Consider the following 6,000-nt stretch of genomic DNA (forward strand, 5'->3'; position numbering starts at 1 on the left):
TCTACGTCCTTGGTCGAACATGAAGTCCACCTCACATCTGACGTTCCTGTTCGCTCAAAACCATACCCTATCCCGTTTCAGGCTCGGGAATCCTTGAAGAAGGACATCGACAGCATGTTGAAGATGGGGGTCATCCGTGAGTCATCATCCCCTTACTCATCTCCCGTTGTTGTTGTCAAGAAGAAAGACGGTACAAACAGGGTATGCATTGACTTCAGGAAAGTCAATAAGATCACCGTGTTTGACCCTGAACCAATGCCGACGGCAACTGATCTATTCCGACAGTTAACCGGCAGTAAGATCTTCTCAAAGATCGATCTCAGCAAGGGATATTGGCAGATTCCTGTGCGCGAAGAGGACATACCAAAGACCGCCTTTGCAACTCCAGACGGAACGTATGAGTGCCTGCGGATGCCTTTTGGCATGGTGAACAGTGGTGCTACCCTGAAGAGGGGAATGCGAAAAATGCTCAAAGGAATGAAGAATGTTGTGTACTACTGGGATGATCTGCTAGTCCACACGGAGACCTTTGAGGAGCATCTGGAGACTTTGAGGGAATTGTTTTCCCGCCTGACAAAAGCTAATCTGACCGTGAGACCCAGCAAGTGCATTTTGGGGACCGACAACGTTGACTTCATAGGTCATTCACTGAAGGAAGGTCAAAAGGGGCTTTTGTTGGAAAACGTCACCAAGATCCTCAATGCGCCACGTCCTGAAACCAAGAAGCAGGTGCGATCCTTCCTTGGATTGGCTGGGTACTACAGAGAGTTCATTCCAAACTTCGCCGCCATAACGGCGCCTTTGTCGGACATGACCCGAAAAGGATGCCCCAACCGAATACTCTGGGGACCAGCTCAGGAGAAGGCATACCAGACCGTGCGCGACCTGATGTCACGAGACCCGGTGCTACGCCTTCCTGATACTGCCAAAGAGTTCATCTTGCGTACAGACGCATCGGACGAAGGGATCGGCGCCATGCTGATGCAAGAACATGGAGGTAAACCGTTTCCGGTCAGCTATGCCAGCAAGAAGCTGTCAGGAGCCGAGAAGAACTACTCGACCATGGAGAAAGAGTGTTTAGCCATCGTGTGGGGAATCAAGAAATTTGAACTCTACCTCCAAGGGGTGAAATTCGTGCTTCAGACTGATCACAAACCCCTCACCTACCTGAACTCTGCAAAGTTTGTAAATAATCGTATCATGAGGTGGGTGATGTACTTGCAGAACTTTGATATGCGAGTGGAATCGATCAAGGGTTCAGACAATGTTGGAGCAGATTTTCTCAGCCGAGTATGTGAGTAAAACTGTGTTCATTCTCCAACAGACTAATGTACATACCTGGATTTCAATCTGTTATGTATACATAATATGTGTACAGGTAGCGTTTCAATGATTGAAAGAAATTAGGTAAATTTCTTCTGGTGTTGGGGGTAATGTTAGGAAACGCTACCGTTGCTGAGCTTTGGTTCAGTTTTGTGTGTTGCATGTAGTTGACTTATTTGTACTTTGTGGGAAAGTACCGATATTATATTTTGTAAACACAATATTTATGCTTGGACGAGAATGCAGGTGAACTTTCTAGTCCTGTCAAAACAAGTTGTTTACCATGCTGTTTTAGTCGTGAGTTCGTGGCGTTCGTTCGGATTAAGTGCGTCGGCGCTTTTTGATGTACGTCAGAGAGAATGTCGCTAGTTTAGTCCATGCACGGCTCGTATAATGTAGTTGTATCGTGTTCGGTCTGGAATATTCTCGAGATTGAGTATTTACTATATATGCCAGCGCGATTTGAATGTTAAAAAAGCTTCTATTTGAGTTCTGCTACGTTGTGCAGTTGTATGTATTGAATGCTGAATAAATCCTCGAACTCAATTTGACGAGTTGTTTTCTGCTGCTGCGAAGACGGGCGACGTAGAATAAAAGAACACAACTATACGACGTTTGAGAACTTGTGGCAATCTCAAGTGTCGTGTAACAGAGTCTATCCATATGAATACATGGATTCGTGGGAGAGGTTTGATGAAGATGAGTTACCACCAAAGGATGCTTACTTCTCACGGCTGAAGGGTAAAGGTATAAGTGACGAAGACTATGAACACGCTAAGACTGCATGGAATAAATTAGGATGTAATACAATGGGTGATTATCATGATCAATATTTGTTGGCTGATGTTTGTTTACTTGCAGATATATTTGAGAATTACAGAAGAACATGTATGAAGCACTACAATCTAGATCCTTCACATTACATATCTGCACCAGGCATGAGCTGGGATGCATTTCTTAGATTTACAGGAGTAAAGATTGACTTGCTATCAGATCTACCTACACTTCAGATGATTGAAAATGGACTACGTGGAGGAATCAGTATGGCTTCACACAATTACTGCAAAGCCAACAACAAATACTTGGACGACTTTGATCCTATGAAACCTTCTAATTACATCATGTATTTAGATGCAAACAATTTGTATGGTTGGGCAATGTGTCAGACGCTTCCACTTCGGAACTTTAAGATCTATTCAGGACCATTTTCACAATGTGTTGTGCTGACAATATTAAAAGCAGGCCCAGACAGTCGAAAGGGATGGATACTAGAAGTTGACTTAGACTATCCACTATCACTTCATGATCTACATAATGATTATCCTTTAGCGGCTGAGAGGTTAAAAGTAAACCCAAGAGAACCTCCAAAGCTGGTGCCCAATCTGTTTCACAAAAAGAAGTATGTGTGTCACTACAGACTGTTACAGTTTTACATTAGACATGGATTAATTTTGAAGGCTGTTCATCGTATAATTTTATTTGATTAAGAACAGTTTATGAAACCTTACATCATGAAAAACACAGAACTGAGAACCAAAGCCGCTGATGCATCAGAGAAAGACTTTTTTAAACTGATGAACAACAGTTGCTTTGGTAAGACAATGGAAAACCCACACAAGAGAAAGGATGTTAGACTTGTTACAAGAGAAAATGAGGCCATCAAGCTGACATCCAAACCACAGTATCAAGACTTTAAATACTTTCATGAACAGCTGTATGGTATCTTAATGAAAAAACTTGAAGTCAAGCTTGACAAACCAGTATTCATAGGCTTTACTGTGCTAGAGTTGTCAAAACTGTTGATGCTTGAGTTTTTGTATGATTATTTGAAACCAAGATATCCCAAATCGAGAGTACTTTACACAGACACAGATTCATTCTTACTTGACATTCCAGCGGATGACATTTACAAAGATCTAGAAGCTGAAAGTCCTGCAGTAAAAGGAAAAGATTCTTTTTATGACACTTGCGACTACCCTAAAGAATCACCATTGCACTCAAATGTTAACAAGAAGGTTATTGGAAAGATGAAAGATGAAATGAATGGGAAGATAATTAAGGAGTATGTTGGATTGCGTGCAAAGATGTACAGTGTTGCAAGTGAGAAAGGGGTGGTTAAAAAAGCAAAGGGTGTAAGCAAACAGGTTGTAAAGTCGAGCATATCGCATGATAACTACAAGGAAGCACTGTTTCAGAAGCGAGTGTTTCACCATGACAACCCTAAGATCAGTTCCGCGCTTCATCAGATCAACACAACTATTGTAAACAAGAAATCTTTAGATGCTAATGACACAAAGCGCGTTTATTCATCACCAGAATATTCTTATGCAATTGGGCACTGGAGGACAAACGCGGCTCCAAATAGTCTGAGTGTGTAATAAGAATTTTTGTCAATCGGGAAAACCCGCTATGACAGCTTTGTTTTGACTGCAGCGGGGAAGAGGAAGTGTTTGTGAAAGGGGAGTAGGCTTTGTTGAGTTTCAAAGCAGCCACCAAGTACACTTGTCAAAGCTTGATTCAATAAACAAGTCATTTGCATAAAGTGCACTCGGTGGCCGCCTGAAAAGGCAGCCTAAATATTGAAGCGTAGTGAAGCGAAGCGTTGAAACAGAGTGACCCAAGCCGCCGGTTTACCAGCAAGACCTACCGTTCACGCGTGAACGGTACTATTTTTAGAATCCTAGAATTCTTGAGAATTTCGGAGCTGGCTTGTTTCTGGTACAGGCAAAATTGGTCATCACTGAGTTTGTGTAACACAGGAAGTTGTGAAATACGTCACCCTATGGGAGGGGAGACGGCAAAATTGTTACCAAAAACATCATAGATCGTATTATGCAGGGTCAACCGCAACAAACTCAAACCGAGCCATTCATGCATTGCTGTATTTGAGTGACTTATATACCGACATTTTATTTCTTATTTTCAGCACAGGTGTAGGAAAAATCATGAACCAAAATGTTATTTATTTTCTAATTTAACACTTTTTTTTACAAATGTGACCATGTTCTTTTAAACAAACAGTGACATTAAACATTGTTATGTTAAAAAAAAGAAAAAAGAAAAAAAGCTTTTGCGCACAAATCAGAAAATACATTGTACATTTTACTTACAGGCCAAACCGTGAGTTTCTGTGGCAAAGCGCGACAGAGGAAATTGCACTGGTTTTATTTTTAGATCAGTGGGAAATTTTCAAGAACAGACGCTTGCATTTGGATGTGTCCAATGATAGTAGGTTTGGTTGTGATCAATCAGAATAATGTAGGCAGGGATGTCGTTAGGCGTCGGACATCGGACATATAACGATGAAAATCCCCAAATGTCCGATTCACATTGCCGCATGTCGGCCGGTCAGATGTCCTATCGTTTTAGCCTGAGCGTGGTCATTGTCCGATATGTACTCCATTCCTTCGGACAGCGCGATATTCGTTAATTTTCATTTCAAGATACAAATCTTCTAAAAGACCGAACGCTCTCGTGTTCAGCTGACACTGAAGTTGCCAGTGCCGTATGATCTTTTCTTTTGTTGGGAATTCCCGAACCGTCTGGTGCAGCCACAGAGATGCAGCGCACTGATCTAAACTGAATAGTGGATTATTTTTAGATCAGTGCATGCTACAGGAGTACGGGAGACAACTCCAACTGACTAAATTTGTCGTCTGCTTTTGTTTTCGATACGAGACGAAGCACTGACTTATGCCGCTGAAAAAAACTAAAGCCTGCAAAAGATCAGCATTAGATCAAACCGATCAACTTTTATCCAAATCATGCAGTTTGTAATCAAAGTAAGAGCTCTGAAGTTGTTCATGTTGATTTCTTTTTTGTGGTTTCTTTGAAAGTGAAACTAAACAAATACAACATTATACGCACACTGTGTTGAAGTATTTACTATATTATGTGTGTGTTCTACAGCGCCCGCGCGTGGGTGTGTGTGTGTGTGTGTTCGTGTGGGCGCATGACTTTGGGGTTCACATGGTTTGTTTGTTTGTTTGTTTCGGACCCACACCCATACTATACACACATTTCACATTTAAACCATTTGTCGGCCCCCTGTCGATATTTATCGACTAAGTTCCTTTGTGTTGCATTGTTGTGCAAGATGACTGAGTGTGTGCAAGAAACCACTTTGACCATTCACCTAAAAATTACATGAAGGAACGTCTGGGAACCTGCTGATTTGGATCAGCAAATTTTCTTGTTTCCAGATGGAAGCAAATTCTGGCACTTGCAGCATGCTCTTAATGTTATTTAGCTTGCTGTAAATAAAACGAAAGGGGAGACCAACAGCAAAAAATCCAGGATATCCAAAAAGAACACCTGCAACGGCTCGTAATTTCCGTGGTTGTATAAGAGAAAGGGGAAATGTACGTTCAGGGTTACTGATTCCGACAGACCCGGAATTGGTTCAAAACAACCTTACTTTACTGTATTTTTTTTGTGTATGGATTTATGCAGTATTTTTCTGATTTTGTCGCATGTTTCATTTTAGTAAAAGTTTAGTCCAGAAGCCTATTTTTGGTTAATATTTAGGGTCTGTCGGAATCGGTGAGCCAGAACGTACATTCCCCCTTTCTCTCTTTTACACATGTATGCATGAACATCACGCTGGTTGAACCACAGGCGGAAGGTATCGTTCACTGGACCACTACTTCCATAGGCATAGAAAGACTGCAAGGTTTG

This window comes from Littorina saxatilis, linkage group LG7 (assembly GCF_037325665.1).
Source record: "Littorina saxatilis isolate snail1 linkage group LG7, US_GU_Lsax_2.0, whole genome shotgun sequence".
Lineage (NCBI taxonomy): Eukaryota > Metazoa > Mollusca > Gastropoda > Littorinimorpha > Littorinidae > Littorina > Littorina saxatilis.